This window comes from Symphalangus syndactylus, chromosome 12, assembly GCF_028878055.3.
Source record: "Symphalangus syndactylus isolate Jambi chromosome 12, NHGRI_mSymSyn1-v2.1_pri, whole genome shotgun sequence".
NCBI classification, from domain to species: Eukaryota; Metazoa; Chordata; class Mammalia; order Primates; family Hylobatidae; genus Symphalangus; species Symphalangus syndactylus.
The window spans coordinates 115,463,587-115,486,110 of NC_072441.2; positions in this window are offsets into that span (position 1 = coordinate 115,463,587).

Sequence of the window (22,524 nt, forward strand, 5' to 3'; positions counted from 1 at the left end):
AGAAAGAAGTTTCATACAATGCTTCTGTGTAGTTTATATTTGAACATATTCCTTTTTCCACTATTACCCACTTAGCGCTACGAATGTCCAGTTGCATTTTCTACAGACAGAGTGTTTCAAAACTGCTCAATGAAAAGTATGGTTTAACTCTGTTAGCTGAATGCTCAGATCAGAAAGAAGTTTCACAGAATGCTTCTGTGTAGTTTATATTTGAATATATTCCTTTTTCCACTACTACACTCTTAGCGCTCCAAATGTCCAGTTGCATTTTCTACAGAAAGAGTGTTCAGATCTGCTCAATCAAAAGTATGGTTTAACTCTGTTAGATGAATGCACAGATCAGAAAGAAGTTTCACAGAATGATTCTGTGTAGTTTATATTTGGAGACATTCCTTTTTCCGCTATTACCCTCTTAGCGCTCCGAATCTCCACTTGCATTTTCTACAGAAAGAGTGTTTCAGAACGGCTCAATCAAAACTAAGGTTCAACTCTTTTAGTTGAACAAACAGAACAGAAAGAAGTTTCACACAATTCTTCTGTGTAGTTTTTATTTGTAGACATTCTTTTTCCCAATATAGGCCTCTTAGCGCTCAGAATGTCCAATTGCAGTTTCTACAGAAAGAGAGTTTCAGAACGGCTGAATCAAAAGTAAGGTTCAACTCTGTTAGTTGAATGCACAGAACAGAAAGTAGTTTCATACAATGCTTCTGTGTAGTTTATATTTGAACATATTCTTTTTTCCACTATTACCCACTTAGCGCTACGAATGTCCAGTTGCATTTTCTACAGACAGAGTGTTTCAAAACTGCTCAATCAAAAGTGTGGTTTAACTCTGTTAGCTGAATGCTCAGATCAGAAAGAAGTTTCACAGAATGCTTCTGTGTAGTTTATATTTGAATATATTCCTTTTTCCACTACTACGCTCTTAGCGCTCCAAATGTCCAGTTGCATTTTCTACAGAAAGAGTGTTCAGATCTGCTCAATCAAAAGTATGGTTTAAATCTGTTAGCTGAATGCACAGATCAGAAAGAAGTTTCACCGAATGATTCAGTGTAGTTTATATTTGAAGACATTCCTTTTTCCACTATTACCCTCTTAGCGCTCCGAATCTCCACTTGCATTTTCTACAGAAAGAGTGTTTCAGAACGGCTCAATCAAAACTAAGTTTCAACTCTTTTAGTTGAACAAACAGAACAGAAAGAAGTTTCACACAATTCTTCTGTGTAGTTTTTATTTGTAGACATTCTTTTTCCCAATATAGGCCTCTTAGCGCTCAGAATGTCCAATTGCAGTTTCTACAGAAAGAGTGTTTCAGAACGGCTCAATCAAAAGTAAGGTTCAACTCTGTTAGTTGAATGCACAGAACAGAAAGAAGTTTCATACAATGCTTCTGTGTAGTTTATATTTGAACATATTCTTTTTTCCACTATTACCCACTTAGCGCTACGAATGTCCAGTTGCATTTTCTACAGACAGAGTGTTTCAAAACTGCTCAATCAAAAGTATGGTTTAACTCTGTTAGCTGAATGCTCAGATGAGAAAGAAGTTTCACAGAATGCTTCTGTGTAGTTTATATTTGAATATATTCCTTTTTCCACTACTATGCTCTTAGCGCTCCAAATGTCCAGTTGCATTTTCTACAGAAAGAGTGTTCAGATCTGCTCAATCAAAAGTATGGTTTAACTCTGTTAGCTGAATGCACAGATCAGAAAGTAGTTTCACCGAATGATTCTGTGTAGTTTATATTTGAAGACATTCCTTTTTCCACTATTACCCTCTTAGCGCTCCGAATCTCCACTTGCATTTTCTACAAAAAGAGTGTTTCATAACTGCTCAATCAAAAATATGTTTTATCTCTGTTAACTGAATTTACAGATCAGAAATAAGTTTCACAGAATGCATCTGTGTAGTTTTTATTTGAAGATATTCTTTTTCCCAAAGTAGGCCTCTTAGCGCTTAGCATGTCCAATTGCAGTTTCTACAGAAAGAGTGTTTCAGAACGGCTCAATCAAAGGTAAGGTTCAACTCTGTTAGTTGAATGCACAGAACAGAAAGAATTTTCACAGAATGCTACTGTGTAGTTTATATTTGAATATATTCCTTTTTCCACTATTACCCTCTTAGCGCTCCGAATGTCCACTTGCATTTTCTACAGAAAGAGTGTTCAGAACTGCGTAATCAAAAGTATGGTTTAACTCTGTTAGCTTAATGAACATATCAGAAATAAGTTTCACACAATGCTTCTGTGTAGTTTTTATTTGAAGATATTATTTTTCCCAATATAGGCCTCTTAGCGCTCAGAATGTCCAATTGCAGTTTCTACAGAAAGAGCGTTTCAGAAAGGCTCAATCAAAAGTAAGGTTCAACTCTGTTAGTTGAATGCACAGAACAGAAAGAAGTTTCATACAATGCTTCTGTGTAGTTTATATTTGAACATATTCTTTTTTCCACTATTACCCACTTAGCGCTACGAATGTCCAGTTGCATTTTCTACAGACAGAGTGTTTCAAAACTGCTCAATCAAAAGTATTGTTTAACTCTGTTAGCTGAATGCTCAGATCAGAAAGAAGTTTCACAGAATGCTTCTGTGTAGTTTATATTTGAATATATTCCTTTTTCCACTACTACGCTCTTACCGCTCCAAATGTCCAGTTGCATTTTCTACAGAAAGAGTGTTCAGATCTGCTCAATCAAAAGTATGGTTTAACTCTGTTAGCTGAATGCACAGATCAGAAAGAAGTTTCACTGAATGATTCTGTGTAGTTTATATTTGAAGACATTCCTTTTTCCACTATTACCCTCTTAGCGCTCCGAATCTCCACTTGCATTTTCTACAAAAAGAGTGTTTCATAACTGCTCAATCAAAAATATGTTTTATCTCTGTTAACTGAATTTACAGATCAGAAATAAGTTTCACAGAATGCATCTGTGTAGTTTTTATTTGAAGATATTCTTTTTCCCAATGTAGGCCTCTTAGCGCTTAGCATGTCCAATTGCAGTTTCTACAGAAAGAGTATTTCAGAACGGCTCAATCAAAAGTAAGGTTCAACTCTGTTAGTTGAATGCACAGAACAGAAAGTATTTTCACAGAATGCTACTGTGTAGTTTATATTTGAATATATTCCTTTTTCCACTATTACCCTCTCAGCGCTCCGAATGTCCACTTGCATTTTCTACAGAAAGAGTGTTCAGAACTGCGCAATCAAAAGTATGGTTTAACTCTGTTAGCTTAATGAACATATCAGAAATAAGTTTCACACAATGCTTCTGTGTAGTTTTTATTTGAAGATATTATTTTTCCCAATATAGGCCTCTTAGCGCTCAGAATGTCCAATTGCAGTTTCTACAGAAAGAGTGTTTCAGAAAGGCTCAATCAAAAGTAAGGTTCAACTCTGTTAGTTGAATGCACAGAACAGAAAGAAGTTTCATACACTGCTTCTGTGTAGTTTATATTTGAACATATTCTTTTTTCCACAATTACCCACTTAGCGCTACGAATGTCCAGTTGCATTTTCTACAGACAGAGTGTTTCAAAACTGCTCAATCAAAAGTATGGTTTAACTCTGTTAGCTGAATGCTCAGATCAGAAAGAAGTTTCACAGAATGCTTCTATGTAGTTTATATTTGAATATATTCCTTTTTCCACTACTACTCTCTCAGCGCTCCAAATGTCCAGTTGCATTTTCTACAGAAAGAGAGTTCAGATCTGCTCAATCAAAAGTATGGTTTAACTCTGTTAGCTGAATGCACAGATCAGAATAAAGTTTCACAGAATGATTCTGTGTAGTTTATATTTGGAGACATTCCTTTTTCCACTATTACCCTCTTAGCGCTCCGAATCTCCACTTGCATTTTCTACAGAAAGCGTGTTTCAGAACGGCTCAATCAAAACTAAGGTTCAACTCTTTTAGTTGAACAAACAGAACAGAAAGAAGTTTCACACAATTCTTCTGTGTAGTTTTTATTTGTAGACATTCTTTTTCCCAATATAGGCCTCTTAGCGCTCAGAATGTCCAATTGCAGTTTCTACTGAAAGAGTGTTTCAGAACGGCTCAATCAAAAGTAAGGTTCAACTCTGTTAGTTGAATGCACAGAACAGAAAGAAGTTTCATACAATGCTTCTGTGTAGTTTATATTTGAACATATTCTTTTTTCCACTATTACCCACTTAGCGCTACGGATGTCCAGTTGCATTTTCTACAGACAGAGTGTTTCAAAACTGCTCAATCAAAAGTATGGTTTAACTCTGTTAGCTGAATGCTCAGATCAGAAAAAAGTTTCACAGAATGCTTCTGTGTAGTTTATATTTGAATATATTGCTTTTTCCACTACTACGCTCTTAGCGCTCCAAATGTCCAGTTGCATTTTCTACAGAAAGAGTGTTCAGATCTGCTCAATCAAAAGTATGGTTTAACTCTGTTAGCTGAATGCACAGATCAGAAAGAAGTTTCACCGAATGATTCTGTGTAGTTTATATTTGAAGACATTCCTTTTTCCACTATTACCCACTAAGCGCTCCGAATCTCCACTTGCATTTTCTAAAAAAAGACTGTTTCATAACTGCTCAATCAAAAATATGTTTTATCTCTGTTAACTGAATTTACAGATCAGAAATAAGTTTCACAGAATGCATCTGTGTAGTTTTTATTTGAAGATATTCTTTTTCCCAATGTAGGCCTCTTAGCGCTTAGCATGTCCAATTGCAGTTTCTACAGAAAGAGTGTTTCAGAACGGCTCAATCAAAAGTAAGGTTCAACTCTGTTAGTTGAATGCACAGAACAGAAAGAATTTTCACAGAATGCTACTGTGTAGTTTATATTTGAATATATTCCTTTTTCCACTATTACCCTCTCAGCGCTCCGAATGTCCACTTGCATTTTCTACAGAAAGAGTGTTCAGAACTGCGCAATCAAAAGTATGGTTTAACTCTGTTAGCTTAATGAACATATCAGAAATAAGTTTCACACAATGCTTCTGTGTAGTTTTTATTTGAAGATATTATTTTTCCCAATATAGGCCTCTTAGCGCTCAGAATGTCCAATTGCAGTTTCTACAGAAAGAGTGTTTCAGAAAGGCTCAATCAAAAGTAAGGTTCAACTCTGTTAGTTGAATGCACAGAACAGAAAGAAGTTTCATACACTGCTTCTGTGTAGTTTATATTTGAACATATTCTTTTTTCCACAATTACCCACTTAGCGCTACGAATGTCCAGTTGCATTTTCTACAGACAGTGTGTTTCAAAACTGCTCAATCAAAAGTATGGTTTAACTCTGTTAGCTGAATGCTCAGATCAGAAAGAAGTTTCACAGAATGCTTCTATGTAGTTTATATTTGAATATATTCCTTTTTCCACTTCTACTCTCTCAGCGCTCCAAATGTCCAGTTGCATTTTCTACAGAAAGAGAGTTCAGATCTGCTCAATCAAATGTATGGTTTAACTCTGTTAGCTGAATGCACAGATCAGAATAAAGTTTCACAGAATGATTCTGTGTAGTTTATATTTGGAGACATTCCTTTTTCCACTATTACCCTCTTAGCGCTCCGAATCTCCACTTGCATTTTCTACAGAAAGAGTGTTTCAGAACGGCTCAATCAAAACTAAGATTCAACTCTTTTAGTTGAACAAACAGAACAGAAAGTAGTTTCACACAATTCTTCTGTGTAGTTTTTATTTGTAGACATTCTTTTTCCCAATATAGGCCTCTTAGCGCTCAGAATGTCCAATTGCAGTTTCTACAGAAAGAGTGTTTCAGAACGGCTCAATCAAAAGTACGGTTCAACTCTGTTAGTTGAATGCACAGAACAGAAAGAAGTTTCATACAATGCTTCTGTGTAGTTTATATTTGAACATATTCTTTTTTCCACTATTACCCACTTAGCGCTACGAATGTCCAGTTGCATTTTCTACAGACAGAGTGTTTCAAAACTGCTCAATCAAAAGTATGGTTTAACTCTGTTAGCTGAATGCTCAGATCAGAAAGAAGTTTCACAGAATGCTTCTGTGTAGTTTATATTTGAATATATTCCTTTTTCCACTACTACGCTCTTAGCGCTCCAAATGTCCAGTTGCATTTTCTACACAAAGAGTGTTCAGATCTGCTCAATCAAAAGTATGGTTTAACTCTGTTAGCTGAATGCACAGATCAGAAAGAAGTTTCACCGAATGATTCTGTGTAGTTTATATTTGAAGACATTCCTTTTTCCACTATTACCCTCTTAGCGCTCCGAATCTCCACTTGCATTTTCTACAAAAAGAGTGTTTCATAGCTGCTCAATCAAAAATATGTTTTTTCTCTGTTAACTGAATTTACAGATCAGAAATAAGTTTCACAGAATGCATCTGTGTAGTTTTTATTTGAAGATATTCTTTTTCCCAATGTAGGCCTCTTAGCGCTTAGCATGTCCAATTGCAGTTTCTACAGAAAGAGTGTTTCAGAACGGCTCAATCAAAAGTAAGGTTCAACTCTGTTAGTTGAATGCACAGAACAGAAAGAATTTTCACAGAATGCTACTGTGTAGTTTATATTTGAATATATTCCTTTTTCCACTATTACCCTCTTAGCGCTCCGAATGTCCACTTGCATTTTCTACAGAAAGAGTGTTCAGAACTACGCAATCAAAAGTATGGTTTAACTCTGTTAGCTTAATGAACATATCAGAAATAAGTTTCACACAATGCTTCTGTGTAGTTTTTATTTGAAGATATTATTTTTCCCAATAGAGGCCTCTTAGCGCTCAGAATGTCCAATTGCAGTTTCTACAGAAAGAGTGTTTCAGAAAGGCTCAATCAAAACTAAGGTTCAACTCTGTTAGTTGAATGCACAGAACAGAAAAAAATTTCATACAATGCTTCTGTGTAGTTTATATTTGAACATATTCTTTTTTCCACTATTACCCAATTGGCGCTACGAATGTCCAGTTGCATTTTCTACAGACAGAGTGTTTCAAAACTGCTCAATCAAAAGTATGGTTTAACTCTGTTAGCTGAATGCTCAGATCAGAAAGAAGTTTCACAGAATGCTTCTGTGTAGTTTATATTTGAATATATTCCTTTTTCCACTTCTACTCTCTTAGCGCTCCAAATGTCCAGTTGCATTTTCTACAGAAAGAGTGTTCAGATCTGCTCAATCAAAAGTATGGTTTAACCCTGTTAGCTGAATGCACAGATCAGAAAGAAGTTTCACAGAATGATTCTGTGTAGTTTATATTTGGAGACATTACTTTTTCCACTATTACCCTCTTAGCGCTCCGAATGTCCACTTGCATTTTCTACAGAAAGAGTGTTTCAGAACGGCTCAATCAAAACTAAGGTTCAACTCTTTTAGTTGAACAAACAGAACAGAAAGAAGTTTCACACAATTCTTCTGTGTAGTTTTTATTTGTAGACATTCTTTTTCCCAATATAGGCCTCTTAGCGCTCAGAATGTCCAATTGCAGTTTCTACAGAAAGAGAGTTTCAGAACGGCTCAATCAAAAGTAAGGTTCAACTCTGTTAGTTGAATGCACAGAACCGAAAGAAGTTTCATACAATGCTTCTGTGAAGTTTATATTTGAACATATTCTTTTTTCCACTATTACCCACTTAGCGCTACGAATGTCCAGTTGCATTTTCTACAGACAGAGTGTTTCAAAACTGCTCAATCAAATGTATGGTTTAACTCTGTTAGCTGAATGCTCAGATCAGAAAGAAGTTTCACAGAATGCTTCTGTGTAGTTTATATTTGAATATATTCCTTTTTCCACTACTACTCTCTTAGCGCTCCAAATGTCCAGTTGCATTTTCTACAGAAAGAGTGTTCAGATCTGCTCAATCAAAAGTATGGTTTAACTCTGTTAGCTGAATGCACAGATCAGAAAGAAGTTTCACAGAATGATTCTGTGTAGTTTATATTTGGAGACATTCCTTTTTCCACTATTACCCTCTTAGCGCTCCGAATCTCCACTTGCATTTTCTACAGAAAGAGTGTTTCAGAACGGCTCAATCAAAACTAAAATTCAACTCTTTTAGTTGAACAAACAGAACAGAAAGTAGTTTCACACAATTCTTCTGTGTAGTTTTTATTTGTAGACATTCTTTTTCCCAATATAGGCCTCTTAGCGCTCAGAATGTCCAATTGCAGTTTCTACAGAAAGAGTGTTTCAGAACGGCTCAATCAAAAGTAAGGTTCAACTCTGTTAGTTGAATGCACAGAACAGAAAGAAGTTTCATACAATGCTTCTGTGTAGTTTATATTTGAACATATTCTTTTTTCCACTATTACCCACTTAGCGCTACGAATGTCCAGTTGCATTTTCTACAGACAGAGTGTTTCAAAACTGCTCAATCAAAAGTATGGTTTAACTCTGTTAGCTGAATGCTCAGATCAGAAAGAAGTTTCACAGAATGCTTCTGTGTAGTTTATATTTGAATATATTCCTTTTTCCACTACTACGCTCTTAGCGCTCCAAATGTCCAGTTGCATTTTCTACACAAAGAGTGTTCAGATCTGCTCAATCAAAAGTATGGTTTAACTCTGTTAGCTGAATGCACAGATCAGAAAGAAGTTTCACCGAATGATTCTGTGTAGTTTATATTTGAAGACATTCCTTTTTCCACTATTACCCTCTTAGCGCTCCGAATCTCCACTTGCATTTTCTACAAAAAGAGTGTTTCATAGCTGCTCAATCAAAAATATGTTTTATCTCTGTTAACTGAATTTACAGATCAGAAATAAGTTTCACAGAATGCATCTGTGTAGTTTTTATTTGAAGATATTCTTTTTCCCAATGTAGGCCTCTTAGCGCTTAGCATGTCCAATTGCAGTTTCTACAGAAAGAGTGTTTCAGAACGGCTCAATCAAAAGTAAGGTTCAACTCTGTTAGTTGAATGCACAGAACAGAAAGAATTTTCACAGAATGCTACTGTGTAGTTTATATTTGGATATATTCCTTTTTCCACTATTACCCTCTTAGCGCTCCGAATGTCCACTTGCATTTTCTACAGAAAGAGTGTTCAGAACTGCGCAATCAAAAGTATGGTTTAACTCTGTTAGCTTAATGAACATATCAGAAATAAGTTTCACACAATGCTTCTGTGTAGTTTTTATTTGAAGATATTATTTTTTCCAATAGAGGCCTCTTAGCGCTCAGAATGTCCAATTGCAGTTTCTACAGAAAGAGGGTTTCAGAAAGGCTCAATCAAAACTAAGGTTCAACTCTGTTAGTTGAATGCACAGAACAGAAAGAAATTTCATACAATGCTTCTGTGTAGTTTATATTTGAACATATTCTTTTTTCCACTATTACCCACTTGGCGCTACGAATGTCCAGTTGCATTTTCTACAGACAGAGTGTTTCAAAACTGCTCAATGAAAAGTATGGTTTAAATCTGTTAGCTGAATGCTCAGATCAGAAAGAAGTTTCACAGAATGCTTCTGTGTAGTTTATATTTGAATATATTCCTTTTTCCACTACTACTCTCTTAGCGCTCCAAATGTCCAGTTGCATTTTCTACAGAAAGAGTGTTCAGATCTGCTCAATCAAAAGTATGGTTTAACTCTGTTAGCTGAATGCACAGATCAGAAACAAGTTTCACAGAATGATTCTGTGTAGTTTATATTTGGAGACATTACTTTTTCCACTATTACCCTCTTAGCGCTCCGAATGTCCACTTGCATTTTCTACAGAAAGAGTGTTTCAGAACGGCTCAATCAAAACTAAGGTTCAACTCTTTTAGTTGAACAAACAGAACAGAAAGAAGTTTCACACAATTCTTCTGTGTAGTTTTTATTTGTAGACATTCTTTTTCCCAATATAGGCCTCTTAGCGCTCAGAATGTCCAATTGCAGTTTCTACAGAAAGAGTGTTTCAGAACGGCTCAATCAAAAGTAAGGTTCAACTCTGTTAGTTGAATGCACAGAACAGAAAGTAGTTTCATACAATCCTTCTGTGTAGTTTATATTTGAACATATTCTTTTTTCCACTATTACCCACTTGGCGCTACGAATGTCCAGTTGCATTTTCTACAGACAGAGTGTTTCAAAACTGCTCAATCAAAAGTATGGTTTAACTCTGTTAGCTGAATGCTCAGATCAGAAAGAAGTTTCACAGAATGCTTCTGTGTAGTTTATATTTGAATATATTCCTTTTTCCACTACTACTCTCTTAGCGCTCCAAATGTCCAGTTGCATTTTCTACAGAAAGAGTGTTCAGATCTGCTCAATCAAAAGTATGGTTTAACTCTGTTAGCTGAATGCACAGATCAGAAAGAAGTTTCACAGAATGATTCTGTGCAGTTTATATTTGGAGACATTCCTTTTTCCACTATTACCCTCTTAGCGCTCCGAATCTCCACTTGCATTTTCTACAGAAAGAGTGTTTCAGAACGGCTCAATCAAAACTAAGATTCAACTCTTTTAGTTGAACAAACAGAACAGAAAGTAGTTTCACACAATTCTTCTGTGTAGTTTTTATTTGTAGACATTCTTTTTCCCAATATAGGCCTCTTAGCGCTCAGAATGTCCAACTGCAGTTTCTACAGAAAGAGTGTTTCAGAACGGCTCAATCAAAAGTAAGGTTCAACTCTGTTAGTTGAATGCACAGAACAGAAAGAAGTTTCATACAATGCTTCTGTGTAGTTTATATTTGAACATATTCTTTTTTCCACTATTACCCACTTAGTGCTCCGAATCTCCACTTGCATTTTCTACAAAAAGAGTGTTTCATAACTGCTCAATCAAAAATATGTTTTATCTCTGTTAACTGAATTTACAGATCAGAAATAAGTTTCACAGAATGCATCTGTGTAGTTTTTATTTGAAGATATTCTTTTTCCCAATGTAGGCCTCTTAGCGCTTAGCATGTCCAATTGCAGTTACTACAGAAAGAGTGCTTCAGAACGGCTCAATCAAAAGTAAGGTTCAAATCTGTTAGTTGAATGCACAGAACAGAAAGAATTTTCACAGAATGCTACTGTGTAGTTTATATTTGAATATATTCCTTTTTCCACTATTACCCTCTTAGCGCTCCGAATGTCCACTTGCATTTTCTACAGAAAGAGTGTTCAGAACTGCGCAATCAAAAGTATGGTTTAACTCTGTTAGCTTAATGAACATATCAGAAATAAGTTTCACACAATTCTTCTGTGTAGTTTTTATTTGAAGATATTATTTTTCCCCATAGAGGCCTCTTAGCGCTCAGAATATCCAATTGCAGTTTCTACAGAAAGAGTGTTTCAGAAAGGCTCAATCAAAAGTAAGGTTCAACTCTGTTAGTTGAATGCACAGAACAGAAAGAAGTTTCATACAATGCTTCTGTGTAGTTTATATTTGAACATATTCTTTTTTCCACTATTATCCACTTAGCGCTACGAATGTCCAGTTGCATTTTCTACAGACAGAGTGTTTCAAAACTGCTCAATCAAAAGTATGGTTTAACTCTGTTAGCTGAATGCTCAGATCAGAAAGAAGTTTCACAGAATGCTTCTGTGTAGTTTATATTTGAATATATTCCTTTTTCCACTACTACTCTCTTAGCGCTCCAAATGTCCAGTTGCATTTTCTACAGAAAGAGTGTTCAGATCTGCTCAATCAAAAGTATGGTTTAACTCTGTTAGCTGAATGCACAGATCAGAAAGAAGTTTCACAGAATGATTCTGTGTAGTTTATATTTGGAGACATTCCTTTTTCCACTATTACCCTCTTAGCGCTCCGAATCTCCACTTGCATTTTCTACAGAAAGACTGTTACAGAACGGCTCAATCAAAACTAAGGTTCAACTCTTTTAGTTGAACAAACAGAACAGAAAGAAGTTTCACACAATTCTTCTGTGTAGTTTTTATTTGTAGACATTCTTTTTCCCAATATAGGCCTCTTAGCGCTCAGAATGTCCAATTGCAGTTTCTACAGAAAGAGTGTTTCTGAACGGCTCAATCAAAAGTAAGGTTCAACTCTGTTAGTTGAATGCACAGAACAGAAAGAAGTTTCATACAATGCTTCTGTGTAGTTTATATTTGAACATATTCTTTTTTCCACTCTTACCCACTTAGCGCTACGAATGTCCAGTTGCATTTTCTACAGACAGAGTGTTTAAAAACTGCTCAATCAAAAGTATTTTTTAACTCTGTTAGCTGAATGCTCAGATCAGAAAGAAGTTTCACAGAATGCTTCTGTGTAGTTTATATTTGAATATATTCCTTTTTCCACTACTACGCTCTTAGCGCTCCAAATGTCCAGTTGCATTTTCTACAGAAAGTGTGTTCAGATCTGCTCAATCAAAAGTATGGTTTAACACCGTTAGCTGAATGCACAGATCAGAAAGAAGTTTCACCGAATGATTCTGTGTAGTTTATATTTGAAGACATTCCTTTTTCCACTATTACCCTCTTAGCGCTCCGAATCTCCACTTGCATTTTCTACAAAAAGAGTGTTTCATAACTGCTCAATCAAAAATATGTTTTATCTCTGTTAACTGAATTTACAGATCAGAAATAAGTTTCACAGAATGCATCTGTGTAGTTTTTATTTGAAGATATTCTTTTTCCCAATGTAGGCCTCTTAGCGCTTAGCATGTCCAATTGCAGTTACTACAGAAAGAGTGCTTCAGAACGGCTCAATCAAAAGTAAGGTTCAACTCTGTTAGTTGAATGCACAGAACAGAAAGAATTTTCACAGAATGCTACTGTGTAGTTTATATTTGAATATATTCCTTTTTCCACTATTACCCTCTTAGCGCTCCGAATGTCCACTTGCATTTTCTACAGAAAGAGTGTTCAGAACTGCGCAATCAAAAGTATGGTTTAACTCTGTTAGCTTAATGAACATATCAGAAATAAGTTTCACACAATTCTTCTGTGTAGTTTTTATTTGAAGATATTATTTTTCCCCATAGAGGCCTCTTAGCGCTCAGAATATCCAATTGCAGTTTCTACAGAAAGAGTGTTTCAGAAAGGCTCAATCAAAAGTAAGGTTCAACTCTGTTAGTTGAATGCACAGAACAGAAAGAAGTTTCATACAATGCTTCTGTGTAGTTTATATTTGAACATATTCTTTTTTCCACTATTATCCACTTAGCGCTACGAATGTCCAGTTGCATTTTCTACAGACAGAGTGTTTCAAAACTGCTCAATCAAAAGTATGGTTTAACTCTGTTAGCTGAATGCTCAGATCAGAAAGAAGTTTCACAGAATGCTTCTGTGTAGTTTATATTTGAATATATTCCTTTTTCCACTACTACTCTCTTAGCGCTCCAAATGTCCAGTTGCATTTTCTACAGAAAGAGTGTTCAGATCTGCTCAATCAAAAGTATGGTTTAACTCTGTTAGCTGAATGCACAGATCAGAAAGAAGTTTCACAGAATGATTCTGTGTAGTTTATATTTGGAGACATTCCTTTTTCCACTATTACCCTCTTAGCGCTCCGAATCTCCACTTGCATTTTCTACAGAAAGACTGTTACAGAACGGCTCAATCAAAACTAAGGTTCAACTCTTTTAGTTGAACAAACAGAACAGAAAGAAGTTTCACACAATTCTTCTGTGTAGTTTTTATTTGTAGACATTCTTTTTCCCAATATAGGCCTCTTAGCGCTCAGAATGTCCAATTGCAGTTTCTACAGAAAGAGTGTTTCTGAACGGCTCAATCAAAAGTAAGGTTCAACTCTGTTAGTTGAATGCACAGAACAGAAAGAAGTTTCATACAATGCTTCTGTGTAGTTTATATTTGAACATATACTTTTTTCCACTCTTACCCACTTAGCGCTACGAATGTCCAGTTGCATTTTCTACAGACAGAGTGTTTAAAAACTGCTCAATCAAAAGTATTTTTTAACTCTGTTAGCTGAATGCTCAGATCAGAAAGAAGTTTCACAGAATGCTTCTGTGTAGCTTATATTTGAATATATTCCTTTTTCCACTACTACGCTCTTAGCGCTCCAAATGTCCAGTTGCATTTTCAACAGAAAGAGTGTTCAGATCTGCTCAATCAAAAGTATGGTTTAACTCTGTTAGCTGAATGCACAGATCAGAAAGAAGTTTCACCGAATGATTCTGTGTAGTTTATATTTGAAGACATTCCTTTTTCCACTATTACCCTCTTAGCGCTCCGAATCTCCACTTGCATTTTCTACAAAAAGAGTGTTTCATAACTGCTCAATCAAAAATATGTTTTATCTCTGTTAACTGAATTTACATATCAGAAATAAGTTTCACAGAATGCATCTGTGTAGTTTTTATTTGAAGATATTCTTTTTCCCAATGTAGGCCTCTTAGCGCTTAGCATGTCCAATTGCAGTTTCTACAGAAAGAGTGTTTCAGAACGGCTCAATCAAAAGTAAGGTTCAACTCTGTTAGTTGAATGCACAGAACAGAAAGAATTTTCACAGAATGCTACTGTGTAGTTTATATTTGAATATATTCCTTTTTCCACTATTACCCTCGTAGCGCTCCGAATGTCCACTTGCATTTTCTACAGAAAGAGTGTTCAGAACTGCGCAATCAAAAGTATGGTTTAAATCTGTTAGCTTAATGAACATATCAGAAATAAGTTTCACACAATGCTTTTGTGTAGTTTTTATTTGAAGATATTATTTTTCCCAATAGAGGCCTCTTAGCGCTCAGAATGTCCAATTGCAGTTTCTACAGAAAGAGTGTTTCAGAAAGGCTCAATCAAAAGTAAGGTTCAACTCAGTTAGTTGAATGCACAGAACAGAAAGAAGTTTCATACAATGCTTCTGTGTAGTTTATATTTGAACATATTCTTTTTTCCACTATTACCCACTTAGCGCTACGAATGTCCAGTTGCATTTTCTACAGACAGAGTGTTTCAAAACTGCTCAATCAAAAGTATTGTTTAACTCTGTTAGCTGAATGCTCAGATCAGAAAGAAGTTTCACAGAATGCTTCTGTGTAGTTTATATTTGAATATATTCCTTTTTCCACTACTACTCTCTTAGCGCTCCAAATGTACAGTTGCATTTTCTACAGAAAGAGTGTTCAGATCTGCTCAATCAAAAGTATGGTTTAACTCTGTTAGCTGAATGCACAGATCAGAAAGAAGTTTCACAGAATGATTCTGTGTAGTTTATATTTGGAGACATTCCTTTTTCCACTATTACCCTCTTAGCGCTCGGAATCTCCACTTGCATTTTCTACAGAAAGAGTGTTTCAGAACGGCTCAATCAAAACTAAGGTTCAACTCTTTTAGTTGAACAAACAGAACATAAAGAAGTTTCACACAATTCTTCTGTGTAGTTTTTATTTGTAGACATTCTTTTTCCCAATATAGGCCTCTTAGCGCTCAGAATGTCCAATTGCAGTTTCTACAGAAAGAGTGTTTCAGAACGGCTCAATCAAAAGTAAGTTTCAACTCTGTTAGTTGAATGCACAGAACAGAAAGAAGTTTCATACAATGCTTCTGTGTAGTTTATATTTGAACATATTCTCTTTTCCACTATTACCCACTTAGCGCTAGGAATGTCCAGTTGCATTTTCTACAGACAGAGTGTTTCAAAACTGCTCAATCAAAAGTATGGTTTAAGTCTGTTAGCTGAATGCTCAGATCAGAAAGAAGTTTCACAGAATGCTTCTGTGTAGTTTATATTTGAATATATTCCTTTTTCCACTACTACGCTCTTACCGCTGCAAATGTCCAGCTGCATTTTCAACAGAAAGAGTGTTCAGATCTGCTCAATCAAAAGTATGGTTTAACTCTCTTAGCTGAATGCACAGATCAGAAAGAAGTTTCACCGAATGATTCTGTGTAGTTTATATTTGAAGACATTCGTTTTTCCACTATTACCCACTTAGCGCTCCGAATCTCCACTTGCATTTTCTACAAAAAGAGTGTTTCATAACTGCTCAATCAAAAATATGTTTTATCTCTGTTAACTGAATTTACAGATCAGAAATAAGTTTCACAGAATGCATCTGTGTAGTTTTTATTTGAAGATATTCTTTATCCCAGTGTAGGCCTCTTAGCGCTTATCATGTCCAATTGCAGTTTCTATAGAAAGAGTGTTTCAGAACGGCTCAATCAAAAGTAAGGTTCAACTCTGTTAGTTGAATGCACAGAACAGAAAGAATTTTCACAGAATGCTACTGTGTAGTTTATATTTGAATATATTCCTTTTTCCACTATTACCCTCTTAGCGCTCCGAATGTCCACTTGCATTTTCTACAGAAAGAGTGTTCAGAACTGCGCAATCAAAAGTATGGTTTAACTCTGTTAGCTTAATGAACATATCAGAAATAAGTTTCACACAATGCTTCTGTGTAGTTTTTATTTGAAGATATTATTTTTCCCAATAGAGGCCTCTTAGCGCTCAGAATGTCCAATTGCAGTTTCTACAGAAAGAGTGTTTCAGAAAGGCTCAATCAAAAGTAAGGTTCAACTCTGTTAGTTGAATGCACAGAACAGAAAGTAGTTTCATACAATGCTTCTGTGTAGTTTATATTTGAACATATTCTTTTTTCAACTATTACCCACTTAGCGCTACGAATGTCCAGTTGCATTTTCTACAGACACAGTGTTTCAAAACTGCTCAATCAAAAGTATGGTTTAACTCCGTTAGCTGAATGCTCAGATCAGAAAGAAGTTTCACAGAATGCTTCTGTGTAGTTTATATTTGAATATATTCCTTTTTCCACTACTACTCTCTTAGCGCTCCAAATGTCCAGTTGCATTTTCTACAGAAAGAGTGTTCAGATCTGCTCAATCAAAAGTATGGTTTAACTCTGTTAGCTGAATGCACAGATCAGAAAGAAGTTTCACAGAATGATTCTATGTAGTTTATATATGGAGACATTCCTTTTTCCACTATTACCCTCTTAGCGCTCCGAATCTCCACTTGCATTTTCTACAGAAAGAGTGTTTCAGAACGGCTCAATCAAAACTAAGGTTCAACTCTTTTAGTTGAACAAACAGAACAGAAAGAAGTTTCACACAATTCTTCTGTGTAGTTTTTATTTGTAGACATTCTTTTTCCCAATATAGGCCTCTTAGCGCTCAGAATGTCCAATTGCAGTTTCTACAGAAAGAGTGTTTCAGAAAGGCTCAATCAAAAGTAAGGTTCAACTCTGTTAGTTGAATGCACAGAACAGCAAGAAGTTTCATACAATGCTTCTGTGTAGTTTATATTTGAACATATTCTCTTTTCCACTATTACCCACTTAGCGCTACGAATGTCCAGTTGCATTTTCTACAGAGTGTTTCAAAACTGCTCAATCAAAAGTATGGTTTAACTCTGTTAGCTGTATGCTCAGATCAGAAAGAAGTTTCACAGAATGCTTCTGTGTAGTTTATATTTGAATATATTCCTTTTTCCACTACTACGCTCTTAGCGCTCCAAATGTCCAGTTGCATTTTCAACAGAAAGAGTGTTCAGATCTGCTCAATCAAAAGTGTGGTTTAACTCTGTTAGCTGAATGCACAGATCAGAAAGAAGTTTCACCGAATGATTCTGTGTAGTTTATATTTGAAGACATTCCTTTTTCCACTATTACCATCTTAGTGCTCCAAATCTCCACTTGCATTTTCTACAAAGGAGTGTTTCATAACTGCTCAATCAAAAATATGTTTTATCTCTGTTAACTGAATTTACAGATCAGAAATAAGTTTCACAGAATGCATCTGTGTAGTTTATATTTGAAGATATTCTTTTTCCCAATGTAGGCCTCTTAGCGCTTAGCAGGTCCAATTGCAGTTTCTACAGAAAGAGTGTTTCAGAACGGCTCAATCAAAAGTAAGGTTCAACTCTGTTAGTTGAATGCACAGAACAGAAAGAATTTTCACAGAATGCTACTGTGTAGTTTATATTTGAATATATTCCTTTTTCCAATATTACCCTCTTAGCGCTCTGAATGTCCACTGGCATTTTCTACAGAAAGAGTGTTCAGAACTGCGCAATCAAAAGTATGGTTTAACTCTGTTAGCTTAATGAACATATCAGAAATAAGTTTCACACAATGCTTCTGTGTAGTTTTTATTTGAAGATATTATTTTTCCCAACAGAGGCCTCTTAGTGCTCAGAATGTCCAATTGCAGTTTCTACAGAAAGAGTGTTTCAGAACGGCTCAATCAAAAGTAAGGTTCAACTCTGTTAGTTGAATGCACAGAACAGAAAGAAGTTTCATACAATGCTTCTGTGTAGTTTATATTTGAACATATTCTTTTTTCCACTCTTACCCACTTAGCGCTACGAATGTCCAGTTGCATTTTCTACAGACAGAGTGTTTCAAAACTGCTCAATCAAAAGTATGGTTTAACTCTGTTAGCTAAATGCTCAGATCAGAAAGAAGTTTCACAGAATGCTTCTGTGTAGTTTATATTTGAATATATTCCTTTTTCCACTACTACTCTCTTAGCGCTCCAAATGTCCAGTTGCATTATCTACAGAAAGAGTGTTCAGATCTGCTCAATCAAAAGTATGGTTTAACTCTGTTAGCTGAATGCACAGGTCAGAAAGAAGTTTCACAGAATGATTCTGTTTAGTTTATATTTGGAGACATTCCTTTTTCCACTATTACCCTTTTAGCGCTCCGAATCTCCACTTGCATTTTCTACAGAAAGAGTGTTTCAGAATGGCTCAATGAAAACTAATGTTCAACTCTTTTAGTGGAACAAACAGAACAGAAAGAAGTTTCACACAATTCTTCTGTGTAGTTTTTATTTGTAGACATTCTTTTTCCCAATATAGGCCTCTTAGCGCTCAGAATGTCCAATTGCAGTTTCTACAGAAAGAGTGTTTCAGAACGGCTCAATCAAAAGTAAGGTTCAACTCTGTTAGTTGAATGCACAGAACAGAAAGAAGTTTCATACAATGCTTCTGTGTAGTTTATATTTGAACATATACTTTTTTCCACTATTACCCACTTAGCGCTAGGAAAGTCCAGTTGCATTTTCAACAGACAGAGTGTTTCAAAACTGCTCAATCAAAAGTATGGTTTAACTCTGTGAGCTGTATGCTCAGATCAGAAAGAAGTTTCACAGAATGCTTCTGTGTAGTTTATATTTGAATATATTCCTTTTTCCACTACTACGCTCTTAGCGCTCCAAATGTCCAGTTGCATTTTCAACAGAAAGAGTGTTCAGATCTGCTCTATCAAAAGTATGGTTTAACTCTGTTAGCTGAATGCACAGATCAGAAAGAAGTTTCACCGAATGATTCTGTGTAGTTTATATTTGAAGACATTACTTTTTCCACTATTACCCTCTTAGCGCTCCGAATCTCCACCCTCATTTTCTACAAAAAGAGTGTTTCATACCTGCTCAATCAAAAATATGTTTTATCTCTGTTAACTGAATTTACAGATCAGAAATAAGTTTCACAGAATGCATCTGTGTAGTTTTTATTTGAAGATATTCTTTTTCCAAATGTAGGCCTCTTAGCGCTTAGCATGTCCAATTGCAGTTTCTACAGAAAGAGTGTTTCAGAACGGCTCAATCAAAAGTAAGGTTCAACTCTGTTAGTTGAATGCACAGAACAGAAAGAATTTTCACAGAATGCTACTGTGTAGTTTATATTTGAATATATTCCTTTTTCCACTATTACCCTCTTAGCGCTCCGAATGTCCACTTGCATTTTCTACAGAAAGAGTGTTCAGAACTGTGCAATCAAAAGTATGGTTTAACTCTGTTAGCTTAATGAACATATCAGAAATAAGTGTCACACAATGCTTCTGTGTAGTTTTTATTTGAAGATATTATTTTTCCCAATATATGCCTCTTAGCGCTCAGAATGTCCAATTGCAGTTTCTACAGAAAGAGTGTTTCAGAAAGGCTCAATCAAAAGTAAGGTTCAACTCTGTTAGTTGAATGCACAGAACAGAAAGGAGTTTCATACAATGCTTCTGTGTAGTTTATATTTGAACATATTCTTTTTTCCACTATTACCCACTTAGCGCTACGAATGACCAGTTGCATTTTCTACAGACAGAGTGTTTCAAAACTGCTCAATCATAAGTACGGTTTAACTCTGTTAGCTGAATGCTCAGATCAGAAAGAAGTTTCACAGAATGCTTCTGTGTAGTTTATATTTGAATATATTCCTTTTTCCACTACTACTCTCTTAGCGCTCCAAATGTCCAGTTGCATTTTCTACAGAAAGAGTGTTCAGATCTGCTCAATCAAAAGTATGGTTTAACTCTGTTAGCTGAATGCACAGATCAGAAAGAAGTTTCACAGAATGATTCTGTGTAGTTTATATTTGGAGACATTCCTTTTTCCACTATTACCCTCTTAGCGCTCCGAATCTCCACTTGCATTTTCTACAGAAAGAGTGTTTCAGAACGGCTCAATCAAAACTAAGGCTCAACTCTTTTAATTGAACAGACAGAACAGAAAGAAGTTTCACACAATTCTTCTGTGTAGTTTTTATTTGTAGACATTCTTTTTCCCAATATAGGCCTCTTAGCGCTCAGAATGTCCAATTGCAGTTTCTACAGAAAGAGTGTTTCAGAACGGCTCAATCAAAAGTAAGGTTCAACTCTGTTAGTTGCATGCACAGAACAGCAAGAAGTTTCATACAATGCTTCTGTGTAGTTTATATTTGAACATATTCTCTTTTCCACTATTACCCACTTAGCGCTACGAATGTCCAGTTGCATTTTCTACAGAGTGTTTCAAAACTGCTCAATCAAAAGTATGGTTTAACTCTGTTAGCTGTATGCTCAGATCAGAAAGAAGTTTCACAGAATGCTTCTGTGTAGTTTATATTTGAATATATTCCTTTTTCCACTACTACGCTCTTAGCGCTCCAAATGTCCAGTTGCATTTTCAACAGAAAGAGTGTTCAGATCTGCTCAATCAAAAGTGTGGTTTAACTCTGTTAGCTGAATGCACAGATCAGAAAGAAGTTTCACCGAATGATTCTGTGTAGTTTATATTTGAAGACATTCCTTTTTCCACTATTACCATCTTAGTGCTCCAAATCTCCACTTGCATTTTCTACAAAGGAGTGTTTCATAACTGCTCAATCAAAAATATGTTTTATCTCTGTTAACTGAATTTACAGATCAGAAATAAGTTTCACAGAATGCATCTGTGTAGTTTATATTTGAAGATATTCTTTTTCCCAATGTAGGTCTCTTAGCGCATAGCAGGTCCAATTGCAGTTTCTACAGAAAGAGTGTTTCAGAACGGCTCAATCAAAAGTAAGGTTCAACTCTGTTAGTTGAATGCACAGAACAGAAAGAATTTTCACAGAATGCTACTGTGTAGTTTATATTTGAATATATTCCTTTTTCCAATATTACCCTCTTAGCGCTCTGAATGTCCACTGGCATTTTCTACAGAAAGAGTGTTCAGAACTGCGCAATCAAAAGTATGGTTTAACTCTGTTAGCTTAATGAACATATCAGAAATAAGTTTCACACAATGCTTCTGTGTAGTTTTTATTTGAAGATATTATTTTTCCCAATAGAGGCCTCTTAGTGCTCAGAATGTCCAATTGCAGTTTCTACAGAAAGAGTGTTTCAGAACGGCTCAATCAAAAGTAAGGTTCAACTCTGTTAGTTGAATGCACAGAACAGAAAGAAGTTTCATACAATGCTTCTGTGTAGTTTATATTTGAACATATTCTTTTTTCCACTATTACCCACTTAGCGCTACGAATGTCCAGTTGCATTTTCTACAGACAGAGTGATTCAAAACTGCTCAATCAAAAGTATGGTTTAACTCTGTTAGCTGAATGCTCAGATCAGAAAGAAGTTTCACAGAATGCTTCTGTGTAGTTTATATTTGAATATATTCCTTTTTCCACTACTACGCTCTTAGCGCTCCAAATGTCCAGTTGCATTTTCAACAGAAAGAGTGTTCAGATCTGCTCAATCAAAAGTATGGTTTAACTCTGTTAGCTGAATGCACAGATCAGAAAGAAGTTTCACCGAATGATTCTGTGTAGTTTATATTTGAAGACATTCCTTTTTCCACTATTACCCTCTTAGCGCTCCGAATCTCCACTTGCATTTTCTACAAAAAGAGTGTTTCATAACTGCTCAATCAAAAATATGTTTTATCTCTGTTAACTGAATTTACAGATCAGAAATAAGTTTCACAGAATGAATCTGTGTAGATTTTATTTGAAGATATTCTTTTTCCCAATGTAGGCCTCTTAGCGCTTAGCATGTCCAATTGCAGTTTCTACAGAAAGAGTGTTTCAGAACGGCTCAATCAAAAGTAAGGTTCAACTCTGTTAGTTGAATGCACAGAACAGAAAGAATTTTCACAGAATGCTACTGTGTAGTTTATATTTGAATATATTCCTTTTTCCACTATTACCCTCTTAGCGCTCCGAATGTCCACTTGCATTTTCTACAGAAAGAGTGTTCAGAACTGCGCAATCAAAAGTATGGTTTAACTCTGTTAGCTTAATGAACATATCAGAAATAAGTGTCACACAATGCTTCTGTGTAGTTTTTATTTGAAGATATTATTTTTCCCAATATATGCCTCTTAGCGCTCAGAATGTCCAATTGCAGTTTCTACAGAAAGAGTGTTTCAGAAAGGCTCAATCAAAAGTAAGGTTCAACTCTGTTAGTTGAATGCACAGAACA